At 43.3% G+C, this 17,867-nt stretch overlaps 1 protein-coding gene across 2 annotated transcripts in view; it reads right to left on the bottom strand.

Annotated features, from left to right (window-relative positions):
• Nucleotides 1–17,867, bottom strand: part of SYK (spleen associated tyrosine kinase) — a 96,824-nt gene that overhangs the window by 77,880 nt on the left and 1,077 nt on the right. The gene's annotated exons all lie outside the window — the stretch shown is intronic.

Raw genomic sequence — 17,867 nt, 5'->3', positions numbered from 1 at the left:
AATACATAACCTTGTTTTATGTGTGCTTCTGTTTAAAGATACCTTATTTAATATATACTGTTGATTCATTACCACTGAACTCACAGCAAAAGCTCCATAATTCATGCCTAAATGAAGCTTATCTAACACATGTATTTTACCCATAAGGTACAACACAGCCTTCCTGTCCTTAGGACACCAGACAGCACTTCAGCACTGTGCCATTTTTTTTTTAATTAATTAATTAATTTTTTTTTGCAGTACGCGGGCCTCTCACTGTTGTGGTCTCTCCCGTTGCGGAGCACAGGCTCCGGACGCGCAGGCTCTGCGGCCGTGGCTCACGGGCCCAGCCGCTCCGCGGCATGTGGGATCTTCCCGGACCGGGGCACGAACCCGTGTCCCCTGCATCGGCAGGGGGACTCTCAACCACTGCGCCACCAGGGAATCCCCAGCACTGTGCCATTTTAAACAGCAAAATCACCAACAAAAAGCACAAAAATTAAAATGTACCACTCAATTGACCCCCAAAATGACACTGTTTATAGGATGAGCTGAAGCTAGAAGGCAGAGCTTCACCTTGTTCAGCCTCAGCTAGGAACACGCATGTAGGGTGACTCAAGTAGTTTGCTGCTCTGCACATGTCCACAAAGGACTACAAAAGCACCATGGGTACTGATTTGGGGGTTACAAATAAATTTTGGTGAGTAGGTGAATTTGCAAATATGGAACCTGCAGAATGCTAAATATAAGTCTTAGATTCATTTTTTATCCATTTTGAGTGACTTCTAGAATATTCACAAGGGGCCTCAATGGTCACAAGCTAGATGAAAAAGTATGAGTTACTGTAAAAATCAACACAAGGGTAAAGGGATACTAACATTTGGAAATTTCACATCTCAATTCATCTCAGCTTCTGATAACCACCTTTCCCTTTCTTTGCTTCGCTCTCTAACAAGATGTTTCTTGGCACTCTCAAAAATGTAGGCTTTATTTACATTTACTAAAAATCAGTCCATTGCATAAGAAAAATCCGTCTGGTTTACTATCATACGTGTTGATATTTGCTGTAGATGAGCCGCACAGCTAACACGGCACAATCAATGCCTCGTACACGAGGCAATGCAGCAAAGTAAATAAAAGAATAAACAGACTTTGTACCTAGAGGGGCCTGCTGCTCACCAGCTCTCCAGCCTTGAGCAAGTTACTCTCCATAAAAAGGGTTCTACTTTATTTGGGATGTTCTTTCTTTAGAAAAAATAAAGGCAAAAATGGTAAACTGGCAGTGTTTGTTAATTATGAGTGTTATTGCTCTTTTCTGAACTTTTTAAATGGTTATTGTGAAGAATAAATGAGGTTACGTCTGATTAAGTCCTGGTGCTGGGCCTGCTCTTTCTTTCAACTTGACTGTAAACACCTTGAGTGCAGAGAAGGATATTGGTTACAGCTGTAGCCTCAACACCTGCCACCATCCCTGGCTCATGGAAGGTGGCCAGTGAATCAACGTAATGAACAGATCAAGAAACCAGCCAATAAAACGGCCCCAGTTGGCCAGGTAGATCAGAGAGGCTGGCAGAAGCAAAGAGTGCCACGTGAACTTTTGTGGTCATTCTGAAGTTTTCTGTTTGTTTGTTCTTAACTGTTCCTGTAGAAACTTAGTTGTTTGACAAAAATGCCAAACACGCTAAAGTTGTCCTGTATGATGAATGTCAAAATATCAGATAGCCTGGATGTTGACCGAGTAAAGATGTCACAACCCCCTTCTCTCTAAAATCACCCCCCAAAAAGAACAAGAAAGAGAAATGTCATGGAAGTAGTAGACCGCTCTCACCCGGAGCAACAACCCAAGAGGAACAACATAATGCAGCAAAGGCTTGTCCTGGGAGCATGAAGACTTTTAGGGAAGATGGTCAAGGAAGCGGAGGTGCTGCTGCAGACCTCAAAGCCTGCAGATGTGTAGCTTCTATAGAGCCGGAGGAAGCCAGCCACCGCCCAGGGGTGGAGAGGAGATTCTGAATGGCTAGCAGCCTCCATGGGAAGAAGTAAAGGTTTAAGCAATTCTTCCTTCCTTTTCTTTCTTTCTTTCTTTCTTTCTTTCTTTCTTTCTTCCTTTCTTTCTTCCTTTCTTCCTTTCTTTCTCTTTCTTTCTTTCTTTCTTTCTTTCTTTCTTCTTTCCTTCCTTCTTTCTTTCTTTCTTTCTTTCTTTCTTTCTCTTTCTTTCTTTCTTTCTTTTCTTTCATTTCCTTCCTTCCTTTCCTTTCTTTCTCTTTCTTTTTCTTTCTTTCTCTCCCCCCCCACTCTCTCTCTCTCTCTCTCTCTCTCTCTCTCTCTCACACACACACACACTCACACACACACACACACACACACACACACAGCATTACTTAAAATGAGGAAGATATTCTGTTAGGCTAGAACACATGCTGGGCCGCTCCCTGACATGATTCATTTCCAGGATGAGGAACCTACCCTGGATCTGTACAATTACACTAAAAGAATAAAAGGAGAGAAGCAACAAGAGAAACAAATAGCACACAAAGAACATTGGCCAGAAAATCTTCCCAAGGGGCAGATGAAATCACAACCACACATATAGCCATGGAATCAAAGGACTTCACAGAAGAGTCACTGTTAAAAACAGTAGCTCTAAATGGAGACATGAAAGGCAGGGGATGAGACGGGAAGGCAAGAAAAGTCATGGGAAATAAGCTGGAGATCAGAGGAAAATGCAGGAAAGAAATGATGGCTATTATTTCAAACAGCAAAAAGAGAGCAGACATTAACACTGTGAAGAAGGTGGTGGACAGGATGGAGTAGCCTGAGAAAAATGAAATGAAGATGAACAAAGAGTGAAAGAATTCAACAGAAAAGGACTAGAAGGACAAAGGAGATCTAAAATATGCAAGACGGACATTCCTGAAGTAGAGAATTTAAATAAAGGAGTGGAAGAGATGTTTAGAGTCACAAAGTAAATTTCCAGAAATAAAAGAGGACTTTTCTCCTGGATTCTCTTATCCAGGATCCTATAAAGGGAAGGAAAGTACTGGGCTTCAGACTTCTCCTGGGCCATGTTCCCAGCCAGCATAGAGAGGGCTGAGGTCCCCAGAGGAGGCAAGAGTGTCCAGCCCAGAGACAAAAGGTCCAGCTGGGCTAAGGGCTGGCTACAAGCAGCACAACTTCAGGACATGGACTAAGAGGATTGTGAAAAGTAGCAAGGCTTTAACGCTTCTGCCAAGAGTCCAAAGGCCAAGCAGGCCCATTACACCTCCAAGATGGCTTCAAAATCACTCCAGATGCTTCTTATCTGTGCAGACTCGGGGCCCACAGCAGCCTAGGGTGTCTAAGTCTGAGGGCCTGGGCTGCTGCCCCAGGTGTTGGGTATGCACATAAAATCACAGAAGAGTGCTTTCAACAGCAAGTTCAAGAGCAAAGCTCTAGGCCAGAGCAGTGATTCTCTACCCTGGCTGCAGGTGACAACCACCAGGGTACTTGAAGTACTGGTGAGAGGGTCCTAGCCCAAACTAACTCAGAACCTCCAGGGCTGGGGCCCCGACAGCACTAATTTTTTTTTTTTTTTTTTTTTTTTTTTTAAGTTCTCTGGGTGATTCTCATGAGCAGCCAGGACTGAGAATCACTGCTCTAGAATTACTGCCTCTGTATGGAAGGTTCAAAACTGATCCAAACAGAGCTGACCACTGAAGTGTGCAGCGGCACGGGTTATGGAATGGAGGAAGATGGGCAGAGTAAAAAATTCAAAGTTTTACATAGAATTCTAAAGGAGAAACAGGAAAGGCATCATTCAGGAAACCACTTTCAGTTCAATAAAACCTCCTCACACACACTGATTTTGAGACGTACTTATTTTGCTAACACAGTAATTCAGGTAAAAGAATCTTGCCCGTGCTCGCCTCGCCCATCACGCATGCGTATTGGCCGGGGCATGAAGTCAGCTTGGGAATAGCATACGTATTGCTCCACTTCCTGATGTCGGGCTGAATCATGAAAGGAAGTTCTATAATTCGCAAACCCTTCCAACCGCTTCTCTTGTGGTGTTTTATCTCTCCTGAAACTGAGCAGCACAGGAATTCCAGAGACAGGCAAATGGCACATCTCTCCCCCGCCACCCAGGATGAGAATGAGGCAGAGATGGAGCCTAGTGGACGGGGCAGGCGCCCAGATGGAGTGGGTCTCCCTGCCTGCGGTGGGCCCCTCCACCTGTCCCCTCCCCATTGCAGGCTCCTCGGGTGCTGCCTCTCACAGGATGACCTGCATCTCAGCCCACCTCACCCCTGCCACTGCCCTCGGAGTTCTCAAATGCACATTCCAGAAATGAGTCTTGTTTGCTTGTATTTGCAAGAACAGAACATGGTCACGTGGTAAGCACTGCATTTTCCTCATTTTGTCTTGACGAGGAGCACACTCTCTCTTCAAATCTTCATTTTAAAGTGGACAGAACCTTGGATTCCAAATATTTTGAGAAAATGACATTGGATTTTTTTTTTTTTTTACTGCACAGAAATTAGTCAGTACTAAAGTTCTTTCCATTACCTCTAAATCCTCTTGAACAAAAAACTAGTTTATTCTTTCAGAAACTATACTGAATTAAAGGGTGCTTAACCGCAGCCTAGTATTCTCCAAGGCTGGGTTCCCACTAGACCGCTCCAAGAAAACAACTGGGAACCATTTCCCTTCCTATGTTACTCATTAGTAAGTAACCTCTCACTTACCCAGACTGCCATGGTTTGTTTGCATGTGCGTGTGCACACACGTGTAGGTGTGTGCTGTGTATCTGTGTTGGTGGAAGCTGTTGTGGTGAGTAGGAGACTGTCACTGTGTTGAGGATGAAAGAGCCAGGCCAGATCCTGTGGACAAGACTTGGGGTCTCATCTGAAGATGTGGGCATTCTGATGCCACCACCACCTTCCAGGGTCAGAGCCTCTTAAGGAAATGGGAGACAACCGGGGTCCACACATGGAAAAGTGTAATGATGCATCGTCCACACGCAGTGGTACCAAGGGCTAGGAAACGTGGGAGGGGGTAGAAGCTTGTGTCTCCTGACTCCCCAGGAAGAATCGCGTGGGGCTCAGGTGTAACACAGAGTAGTTAACCTGTCCCCAAAACCGTACTGCAATGATGGAGATGTTTGTTCTACTTTGTCCCACACAGAGCCACCAGCCACATGTGGCTAGCGGCCCCTGAAATGTGGCCATTGTGACTGAGAACTGATTTTTACATTTTATTTCAGTTTAAGTATTTGAAATGTAAATGGCCACATGTGGCTGGTGGCAATGTTCTGAACAGCACAGTTCTAGGTCCTTGCCAGGGAAGCTGGAGAGAGGCCATCTGTCCTCACCTGGGCTAGGTGTCCGAGGTGGAGCAGCAGGCAGCACCTCCCTGGGACCAAAGTGATGGGATTGCAGGTCGACAAAGGGAATATTATAAATTCACCCTGAGGAACAAGCTGTATGGTCCAGACACTTCTCCCTTCCAGATGTTTCTCCTACTTGGGCCAAGCTTGGGGCTGTAGGTTTTCTTTCTATTAACGAGAGACACATTTTACTCCAAATATCTAGCTTACTGTATCCAAATCCTATGTGACATATTGAAATGTAAGGAGGGGACTTTAAGAGCACCTACACATGCACAGTGGGCCCCATGCTGGGAGCACAGAGCTCACAAAAATGTCCACAGCATGGTCTCCAAACGGATGTTGTAAAAATATATGACAAGGGCCAAAATAACGTTACACAGCATTTTAGCACTTCAGGTGAGAGTGCTGCCAGGAACCCCTGAGCAAGGTATCCTTGTCCAATCACTGGGGACAGGAGAGCACGCTCCCTAAGGGCTGCCTGTTAAAACCCAGGAGGGTTCCCAGGTGTACTGCCAGGGAATAGACACTCATTTGCTTCAGAGTCAAATGACACTTGGGCCAGAGCCACTCTTTCTGTGACCTTCCCATAAAGTCTTCTAATATCGTTTTGTCCCCAGAAGACCCCCTTTTCAATCCCCAGGTAACCAGAGGCTACGTAGCTCCTTGACTTCCTGTACCCAAATACGACTGCTCTGCAGGGCACCTCTTTGCAAGCCATTCTGATGGGCACTCTGCACAGTGGGTCTCTGGGTGCCACAACCACCCAGGGGCAGGTCTTTCTGGCCTAGTTTTGAAGATGAGGTGGCCAGAGCTGAAGGAGTTTCAAGGAAGGATGAATTGAGACAGGCTGGGACCCGGGACCTGGGACCCGACACCTGGGACCCTTTGCTGCAATGTTCACACCTGGACAAACGTCTCCTCCAGGAACAAAATACAAAGAAACTATAAGAGACTAAAAATAACCATGTGCATGTACAGTTGGGGCAAATTATGGACAAGAAGGTACAAAAAAGACCAAAGAAGCCCCAACTGCCACTTCTGAAGAGCCAGGAGCAAAAGCAGGGGATCGGGAGCAAAAGCAGGGTACTGCGCATGCCCCCTGCACTCAGCACCACCAAAGGGGTGGGCAGACCACCTAAGTCACCCCTCTGGCCTGACCCCCCGGACCTACCCCTACCGTCACCCCATATAAGGAAACAGCTCACCCCCCCACCTCAGGGAGCAAGCAAGGGAACCTGTTAACTTGTTCCCGCTCCCCCTTGCTGCAGCAGGGGCCCCAATAAAGCCTTGCCTGAATTTCTTGTCTGGCCTCTGATCAATTTCTTTTGCTTAAGGAGGCCAAGAATCCTGGTCAGTAACAGCATCAGAGGTGTGTGCCTGGTCTGCTTCCGCCACCCACACTGCCCCCAGAGGGGCTTTCAGAACTGGATGTTTATGGGTTACAGTCCTAGAAGTTTTATTACAAAATATAGATGTGGGTGCCCTTGGTGAGCCCCAGGGTCTCCCCATGTGAGTGCTGCATGGTGCTCCCACGTGTGTGCTTGGACGGACAGGGTCAGTACCGGGAGGCCCAGCCACAGACTGTCCCCAAATGGCCCATAGCGGGAGCGGCCCCTCTGTCACCATCTGCTGCAGGCTTCGAGGCCCAGAAGTCACAGACACCAAGAAACCCAGGCCCTGGCTCTCCACCCACAGCGAGACTGTTCATTCACGTCCTTCTCTTGAGAAAAACCATCTCACATGAAACAGGCAGATGACAGAAGATAAGTACAGTGGACTTGGAGTCACACTAAGAACTAATCTGAGAGATGGAAATCATTCAGTTTATCTTGGGTAGAAAATGTTACTGGTGGCTTTTCTATCAGACCAGTGCGCACATTCTTTCTCTGAGAATTGTTTCAACGCGCTCACCTCCCACAAGTCTCACAGCAGTGTGCTGAGAACACGCTGACATCCTCCCTCAAATGCCTGCCTCTGTAACTGCCACAGGCCTCCAGACTTTATGAATCCACGTTCCCAAGGAATGGAGTGTTTGCATCATAGAAACATGTGAGTTCTCTCTCTCAATCATTCTCCTTCTCTCAGTCTCTCTCTCTCTCTCCCTCTCTCTCTCTCTCTTTCTCTCTTTCTCTCTCTCTCTCACACACACACACACACACACACACACACACACACATACACACACAAAGTGGGGATGCACCAGCTAATATGCCCAAAGTCCCTACAGTCAAAGGCACACACAGCTGCCACTATACCCAGTGTACCAATACATTCAAATTTGGTGGAAATTGCATGAGGCTTGAAGGATGTGCCTGTGTGCTATACAATCCCATTAACTCATTCTAAACCAGTGGTACTCAACCTTGGCTGCTGTACTTGGTGGGGAGGCCTTAATCATGAATTTCCAAAGGCAGGTCACACATTAGACCACATCAGAAACTTTGGAGGCAGGCTGGGCATCAGTGGGCCAGACAAGCTCGGGTGACGGCTGTGCACAGGCACACTTGAGAACCTCGACTGTATAACTCTGGGCAAACCACCCAACCTCTCCAAGCCTAATGCCTTGTTTGGAGACAGAATGGTCCCAACAGCCATGACTGATGCTTTGTTGCTGAATTAGTTCTTTTCCTGGTCTCATCCTACTTAGCCCCCAGACCCCCAAGCAAACCTCATTTTACCATGATCACTGCAAACATCTGTATGCAGAGTAAAAATGTACATTGCACTTTTTTTCTCAAAACCAATTCCCTTACTGCCTTCCCCAGACAACTGCTACTCACAGTTTGGTAACTTTGCTTCTGGATCTCTCTGCATATTTACACACACACATCGGTATAGGCAGACTTGCATCTATATGTAGTAAATAACATTCCAATAGAGCCTACATGGCTATGTGCATGTATGTGTTTTTAAAAATATAGCAATATATTACATTTTGCTGTTTCACTGAATATAACTTGGACATCTTTATTTTTTGGTCTACAAGATTCCACATGTTTAAAAAGGCCACATATGATTCCAATGCATGGATATACCATAGTTTATTTAACCAGGCATGATACATATTTCCCTTCCTTTTCTCTTTCTTTCTTTATTTTCTTTCTCTCTCTCTCTCTGTCTCTCCCCCCCTTCCTTCCTTCTTTCCTTCCTTCCTTCCTTCTTTCTTTGCTATTACAAAAGAAAATGTTGCAATGAATTACTGTATGCACATATATTTCCCCACCTTTGTTAAGTTATGTGTGCAATAAGTTGCTAAAAGTGAAATTGTTGAATCAAAACACATGTGCGCTTTACATTTCAGAAGACGTTACCCAACTGCCCTGCTGGTGCTGACCTGTGGGAGTGTCTCTTTTCCCCACACCTCACCACACAGCAAACCCTTAAATCAATGCAAGATTACACAGAGGCAAAGCATATTTGTGTGCTTTCGGTTCATTTACATTTTGAGTTGCCTGTTCGCGTCCTTGACTGATCTTTGTATTGGAGTGTGTTTATTTTTCTCATTGATTTGAAAGAACTCACTGCATATGAAGGCTACTGGTCCTTCACCACAGACCTTGAAAATAAATACATTTTATAGGTTTTTTCCCTCACTTATTTATATATATTTTTCATTTGTATAAGGACTTGCTTACAATTTTAGAAAACCATACTTATCAACTGTTTTCTATTATGGCTCCATATTTCCTACCATATTTATAAAGGCCTTCACTCCACAATTATTTTAAAACTCACCTGTTTTCTTCTAGCACTTTTATGATTGCACTGTTATATTTTTATTCTTTGTTAAATTCGGAACTTATTTTGGTATACAGAGCAAAGCTTTATTTTTCCCAAATTATCAGCTGGTTTTCCCAAGACCATTAATTGATAACCCATGCTCCATTTCCTGACTGATGGGAAAGGCCACCCTTGCTTTGCACTAATTTCCATGTGAAATTTGTGTCTGTTGCCCCACTTTCCATTGCAGTTTTGCCTTAAGATCTTACAGAATTTGTCTCTCCTCATCATTCTTATGTTTCATTTTTTTCTCTGGGTCTCATAGGTTTCTTTTCTTAAAAATAATGCTAATCTAAGGTGGAAGCACAATTGTTTCTTGAGCATTTTAATTTGCTTAGTTTTGTGTGTGGTGTCCACGTACATCATGTTCCATAACCATCTGTGCACAAAGCTCACTTCAGCTGGCTTAGAAATCTCTCCATCATGATACCGGAGAGCTCTCTTGTGCTCTCAATGGCAGCACAGCAAGGCCACTTGGGAGGAGAGACCAGGCTCCACTTAACCACCTGCTGTGGGAGGAACTGTTTCCCCTCCCAAATTCATATGTTGAAGTCCAGACCCCCAGTACCTCAGAATGGGACTTTTCTTGGAAATAGGGTCTTTACAGGGGTAAGTTAAAATGAGGTCATTAGGGTAGGCCCTAATCCCCTATGATTGATGTCCTTATAAAAAGGGTAAATTAGGACACAGACACATGCAATAGAGGGAAGAAGATGTGAAGATACAGAGAGAAGATGATGTCCACAAGCCAAAGACAGAGGTCTCAGAAGAAACCAACCCTGCCCACCTTGATCTCAGACTTCCAGCCTCCAGGACTGTGACATGATAAATGTCTGTGGTACTTCGTTCCAGCGACCCTAGCAAACTAATACACCATTCCTCTATTAATGGATACTGACAGTTCCCAGAGTTTTCTTAGAAGGGATAATCTAGAAAGAATATCGTGCACACATCTTTGCAGGTATTGGCTCCTTTGGGGAAATCATACATGACTTTTCTATCTTCATTCTAGAAGGCATCTTTTTTTGCAGTTGTCAAGCTGCCTTTCTTTCACTGAGCCACTGAAATCCCACCTGCATCACAAGTGTTTCCACCATGGAATAGAACTACTTTTGAAATTTTCCTTTATCTCCTCCATTCCAACCTTCAGGACCCCATGTATGTCCCCTCCCCAACTCTAGGGACAGTAATGTGTGCAGAGAGTAGCAATTCTGTCCTGTGTGGGGACAGCCACAGAGATGCAGGCCTGATGTGCAGACAAAGGCTTGGTGCGTCCTTTTAAACCAGCTTCTCACATTACTTTAGTGCCCTTTGGGCGGTAAATTTGAAAGTCAGCTCAATCTGTGTTGGAAGGAGACGTATGCAAAAACATCAGATATTCTCATATTAACCTGTCATTGATTCAGGATTTTTTTGTCCAATTCCTACTGAATTTGCTTAATTTCTCAACACAAAGCTATAAAGATAATAATAAGTTTTCTAAAACTCCTGGTAAAAGAGTGAATCGACACGTCAAACTGGGCTTATGCCCTCCGGCTGCCTTCTCAGGCTCCTGTCTCCACTGATAGGACTTGAAATCTTCTCACCACCAGGCATGATGGCAGGTCCCTTTTTGTTCCTCATTGGAGTAGTGGATAGGAATTCTGGTTCTGGATTAGAAACACCTGGGTTTTCGGCTTCGAATCACAGCACCATCACTTAGCAGCTGGATAAGTGAAAGTCACTTTACCTTTCTGGGCCTCACTGCTTACCAGCAGGTTGAATTAGACATTCTCCAAGATCCTTTCTCCCTCTAATATCTCTGCTGTCCTTAAACATGTTTCTAAGAAACTTATGATTTGGGACTAGCAATTTCCTAATAATCAGTACAGACTTGACCACTGCAGCCCTCTCCTTGGACACACTTCCTGCCTAAGCTACAGGATGGCTGGCCCAGCTCTCAGGGCAACAGTGAAGACCAAAGAAGCCCCAAGCCTGCCATTCATGCCTGCTCTAGAGAGCTCCTCTCCCTCCTCCCTGTCACTTCCTTCACAGCTATGACCATCAGCTGATTGGTGTTGCTAAAAAAAAAGAAAGGAAAAAAGGAAGTGGTGGACTTGCCCTTCAAGTAAATACAGCAGCTATAAATGCAGAGAAAGAAAAGAAACAGCATTGAAAATAACATAGAATATAAATCCATAACCACGCTGGGGAGCAAAGGAGGCATATTACTAGTGGGCTGGAAACTACTGCTATCGTTGAAGGAAGCAGAGCGAGATGGGCTCAAACTGAAGAGAGAAACCACAGCCTAAGTGCAGGCAGCTGGGGATGGCTGTGAAGAGCCAAGGGTGTGGTGCCTTGGAAATGACAAAGCCTGGGTGGGATGGGGTGAGGGAGAAGCAGAGCGGGAAGCAGGCAGGCAGCCAAGCCCTCTCCAACTCCTCAGCTGCTGGCACCCTTAAGAGCAACAGGAGTCCCTCTGTAGGAAAGACGTGCATTTGAAGAAGCAGGGTATGGCCACATCCATGAAGAACAGAGAGCACCTGCACCGACCCCCCCATTGGTTACTGGCTCGTCCTGCCCTGCTCACGTCTCACCTTCCTCACATCTCATGGGGGACAGGTTACAAGAGGGCCATGCAACACACACAGCATTAAAAGACTAACTTGTAGGGCACCTCAAAAACAAGACCAGCATACATCCTAGAAGTACCAAGCACATCAGGAAAGCTAACCGCACAAAGGAAGGCACCCAATGGGCAAACAGATGAGTAGGTGCCAAAGAAGACAGAGGTCATGGAGCAAGAAGAGAACATCTACGCTGGAACCAGTAATAAAAACAAATATTAGAAAAAAAAAAAAAACGAGTATTAGGCAAGAGCCTAATGTATCACTTAAAAAATAAATAATTAACTACTTTCAGTGCTTGCTAAAATATAAATGACTCAATAGATGGCCTGAATAACAGGATGGACAGGGCTGAAGATCTTTCTTAAGAAAGTAATTAACCTGTCAGTTCCATGAAATACAATGAAAAAGGTAAAACAGAGGGAAAGAATGAAAGAAAAAGTGCATTCCCTGCAGCTTTGTTTACAGTATCAAAAATTAGAAAAAAGTCCTCAATGTCTAGCAATAAACAATCATTTTTCACCCTGGAATAAAGCACGATGATCACTGATAGGAAGGGCTCCCCCAATACTGTTGATTCAAAAAAGAAAGTTGCAGGATGATATTGGTATTAAGAAGGCACACACACACACACACACACACACACACACACACACACACCCCACCACCACCACCACCACTACATCGTCTAAAAATACACACATATATACACATGCATGAATGCACAGGATGAAAGATTAGAAGAATATGCACCAAGTTGCCCTCTCTCAGTGGGGATGGGCTGGGGCTGAGGGTGGTGGTTAAGGAGGGCTTCAATGCCGCCTGTTATATCTGAATTCTTCACCAATGGATATGTACTTAGACATCAGTTATGCAATTTAACACTTTTCAAAAAGAAAATGATAGAAAGTTCTCCCATCTTGCAGGCCAGAGAAACTAACTTCAGAGACAGTACTTACTCATCTGTGACCTATTTGGGACTGCTCTTATTAGCCTCCAGCCAAGACTACAGGCGCAGACTCCCAGAGCCACCCACCTGGGAGAGACTGTGACAGTTATGCCAGTTCTAACCACAGGCCAGGTATGGGCACTGCATGCATGATCTCCACCGTACATCACAGTGAAATCCCCTGTAATCCTTCCATCTACAAAAACTAAAAACAGTAGCTTGAAAACACAGTGAGATTTGAACCCAGTGGGACCTCAGCCCCCCTACTCTCAACCACTGTTGATAAAAATATTCAGTGACTGTGACTTTGAAGCATTAGGGCAATCAAGTGATTCATATACTCTTAGCATTTTGGAACTTCCCTGGTGGTGCAGTGGTTAAGAATCTGCCTGCTAATGCAGGGGACACGGGTTTGAGCCCTGGTCTGGGAAGATCCCACGTGCCAGGGAGCAACTAAGCCCATGCGCCACAACTACTGAGCCTGTGCTCTAGAGCCCGTGAGCCACAACTACTGAGCCCAAGCGCCACAACTACTGAAGCTCATGCGCTCTAGGGCCCATGCTCCACAACAAGAGAAGCCACCGCAATGAGAAGCCCGCACACTGCAACGAAGAGTAGCCCCTGCTCGCTGCAACTAGAGAGAGCCCACACGCAGCAACGAAGACCCAACACAGCCAAAAAATAAATTAATTAATTTTAAAAAAATACTCTTAGCATTTAAGAGGTATTCTGCCTCCACCTAAGCAAAGCCCGAGGATCTTGTAAAGGGGTAGCAGGTTACCCAGTGTTTCCCAAAGTGGACTTCGGAAGTCCTGGTCCCCAAGGTGCTCCAAGAACCAATGAATGCATCCTATGACCACAGGGGTGTAAGAGTTCAGTGACGTATGTCCTGACCATGCACAACACCTGCACAACGGCTCTGAACAAGCCCACGACAGTTACCCTGCTTACTCAACTTTATTCTGTCTCTCATTTCACTCACTTCAACAAGGAAAGCTTCCTCGGGAATACCATTTAAAATTGCACAGCACCCACTTCAGAAATCCAGGGAATCGAGGCTGGCCATCTGATTAAAGCCCTGTGGATTCCCTAGTCCCAGGAAAATACATATTCCCATCAATCAGATAATAAACCATCAGGGTCAGAGCAAATACAGAGGTAACACTGAGACTGATTTAAAACGTAGCTGCTGACCGCTAAATTGGAGCTAAAAGTAATCTTTCACGAAGCATGACTCAGAATATGTCCTGACGGGAGAAATTATAAAAGTTCCAAAAGTTACAAAAAGTAATAAGTTATATAAATGAGCAAATATCCATAGAAATCAAAAGTTTGGGGAAAATGTTTTCAACAATTATGACAATGGATTTACAATGGATTTGAAAGCTACATGAATGTTGATAAGAGTTATGTTAAGACTCCAAAAAGTATACAGGGCAGCAACTTGCAGAAAATATATTTAGCTAACCAACTCCCCAAAATATGCTTCAGTTATTAATAGGTGTGTAGCAAGACTGAAAAGAAACCGTCAGACTGGCATAAGGAGGCGGAGGGTTCCAGAAAAAGAGAGAAGTGGAACTGATAGGTTGCTTGGTATATTTGACTCAGTGGGAAACTGAGTCAAGTGGGGGGTGTTTAGCTTTGTGTCAGAGAGCTGGGGAGAGAATTGTAACAGGTACAGGACCAACTGAGAAAACACAAAAATGAAACAAGAGTTTACACCAGGAAAAACAACATGGAGTAAATGAAAGAAAATGGAACTATATTATATACTGTGCTCTAGCAGTAAATATAACCACAGCAAGGTAAACAAACACCAAATAGCATCTTAACCCTAAACTGTAGAAAGATTATCCTGAGTAATAAGAGTCTAGGACTGCCATGCACTTATTTATCAGAGTAGGAAGTCAGGAGACATTGTCTAAAACTGATACATTAAAAAAAAAAAAAAGTGCAAGTGAACATAACATCAGGAAATAAGAAAGAAAATTCTAGAAGAAAGAGCTAAAAAGATTAAAAGATTGCTTTTGGGGAGCAGTACTAGAGCATTGGAAGGTATTCTTATAAATTGAAATTAAATAAAAAGAAAGATTAACTCTGGTCCCACCAAAAAATTTCCATGACAACTGAACAGAAAACGGATAGATTTAATAACTTGTTGGGCTGACCAAGACAAAAAGATGGAGTGGCAATGTAGGAGGTTAACTGTTGGACATTCAAATGCTCTTTGTAGCCATTCTGAGTATAACTAAACAAACCAATATTTAAATTGTGACTTTTCCTAACACTTGGCCCTTGGCCCTCTTCCTTCCTTCCACACTCCCCCCATTGACTGTATCCAGGCCTGAGCCTCACGGACCCTGACATCAGCCCTACACTCTCCTGTCAATCCTGCTGCCTGCCCAGACTCTCTTCAGATCAAAGATGTGACACTCAGCATGCCAATCTGCAAGCCCAGTGTCCTCCCACATCTGTGCTCCCCTCCAGGGCTCCAGCACAGCACTAAGGGATACTGCCTTCTCCAGTTTCAGGAGCCAGGACTCCAGGGTCAGAGACAGGTACCCCCAGGACAGAGGATGCTGCTTACCAGATACTGTCCATCATAAAAGCTTTCAGTATATCCCCCTTAGTAATTGAGGTGTTAACAATATTCTAAATCATCCTCACCTTCCTCTTCCCATCATCAGCCTCTGGCAGCCACCAAAACAAATACACAGTTTCCCAGAAATAAAAGAATAAAGAAAGAGTCATTTTTGAGTTGTTAAACCCACTATAATAGAAACTAAATATTCTTTCTTCTACTGGTATTTTTGGCAGTGGCTAAATTTGACTATACTTAAGATTCCAATGCAACCACCTTTCAGGATTCATAGGGCAAAACTTACATAACTCTTATTAAAGTAAAAAAAAAAAAAAAATTCAAACCGACGCAGGCTAACATTTTGCCAGACAAAATTATAAGCTAGTAGAAAACTTTCCTGCTAATATAAAGTCAAAATGAATGAATAAATTTTTCCTTTAAAATCCAATCAGCCTAGTTTTTTTAAATCTTCCTACAATTCCTCAGTTTAAAAAAACTCTCTTTTTCTGAGTGGAAAAAAAAGAAAACCCAACTTGTTCAATTCCAAGGTAGAAGAGTAAGATGGTAAGATATAATTAAGTCAGACAATTTAATTACAATCTCTCTTTAAGACTCTGCCTTTTGATTTCAACTGCTGTAAAAGAAAAGCAATGTTCAGTGTGCAGACATTTTTAAAAAATTTCTTACCCAAAGGCCTAATTTCCTAATTTTCTCTCCACTCATTTGCAGCTAAATCAATCCAGAAGTGGAAGAAAGTGTTGGGGGGCAGGGTGGTGGTGAGTTAGGGAACCGTTGGAAAAAAAATCTATTTGGTGAAAAGCTGAGAAAGCAAAAGTTAGCTCAGATTGTACAAAGTACCCGGCCATTCCTTAGGTACAGATAACAGACAGAGATAGAATGAGCTGCAAAGTGAACAGGAAACAGTATTTCTTCCAAGGCCATGTAGCTGTGAAGGGTGGTAATAGCCCTTCTTTAAGTAACTACTGCCTTCTTTCTCTAGAATCAGACTGTCAGAAACTTTGCTGTTGGAAAGTCTCTCAGTAAGGATGAAACATCATATTCTCACTTGGAGGATCTGTATTTTGATTGTTATCACTGAAAATTCAGGAAAGTCTTGCTATTTCAGGCTTCCTGGAAAGGGGGGAACTACCCATCTAATTACTGGAAAGTGTGAGTTGTTGGGCAGTAGAAATCTAATTTGCTTTCAAAAGAAATCGGTAGCTTGACAGAATCTAATACAGAATCAGTCCCATAGCCCTAACTCCAAAAACTGCTGAAAAACAAGGTTTTTTGGTGAGTTTTATAGGGAACCTCATTTAGTGACATTGACACACGGCTATTTGTAGCCTCTCTTTATTCCACTTAGTGAGACTTTTCACACTGTTTGTGCAGAAATATTAACATGTGGGATTATAGGATGCTGCCCAGGCTGTGTTGGAGTGGTGTGTAACATATGGCATCAGTATGTATGCAAACCTTTCTAAATTCTGAGAAATGCCTTTCTCAAGGCTGAAATTCAGATTCTAAATTTGAATTCTAAATTCTCAAAAACCCTGAATTCCAAAACATATCTTGGCACAAGGGTTTTGGATAATGATTATGGATATGCTATGTGCTAAGTGATGTCCTACTAAGAAGTCTTTGGTTTAATAGAGAAATCAGACCTGCACTTAGAATACTAAATATGAACCTAAAGAAGGCTAAGGTAACTTATTTCTGAAATGCAAATCTAGGGATAAAATTATCTTTCTGACAATTTCATCCCTCAGGAAAGATAAAGAGCTAAAATATACACCTCACTTTTATCCTTGGCTTAAAACATTAAAAACATTCTGGTTATTAAGATGATTTACAAAATCCTACATATTGAAGCACTCCAAATACAAAGAATATAAATGTTTCTATTTTAGCGCAAAATTTCCCTAAACAGATCAAAAGTTCAATGCAGACAGAACAAAATAATTTGATAAAATATTTTTAGTAGACAAGATTTCTCACTTAAAATACCTAATACTTTACAAGTATTTAAACCTTTTACCTCAAAGACAAACATATCCAGGCACTGTTTGGCCTTTTTTTTTTTTTTTTTTTTTTTGCAGGGAGAGGGAGACGTGATATGCACATCAGTGAATTAAATTGCATTTAAGTAAAATGCCACCTGTGTAACAGCAATGAATTTGTTCTTACTAAAACAAAGAAAACAAATACTAGAATCAATTCCATTTCTTTCAGGAATTCTCCATCATCCCATGATTTTTCTTTTTTAACGTGAAGATTCACATGTGACAATTTGAATCTCCAAGTCTTTAAATTACATCTCCAAGTCTTAATTACACACTGAAATGCCTCCAGGGTTTAAGAAAATGAACATCTCCAGTCAACAGTTTTACTTGGGTTAAACGGGAATCTATGGCAAGTCAAGCAAACTCATTAAAATAACCTGCAATCCTGTTTCCAAAGGCCACCTGGCAGGATGGCATGGGCCTTTTGATCACCAGTCGGGAACGTCTTGGGTTAATGAGTGGGAAGACTCTGCACCGTGAATGAGATTCTCTTTCCCAAGCAACTGCCCCTCAAACAGCCAAAAGACTGAAACTCTAACTT

The sequence above is a fragment of the Delphinus delphis genome, chromosome 6, assembly GCF_949987515.2.
Source record: "Delphinus delphis chromosome 6, mDelDel1.2, whole genome shotgun sequence".
NCBI classification, from domain to species: Eukaryota; Metazoa; Chordata; class Mammalia; order Artiodactyla; family Delphinidae; genus Delphinus; species Delphinus delphis.
The sequence above is the reverse complement of the archived record's forward strand: the minus strand, read 5'-3'. Positions and strand labels throughout refer to the sequence as shown.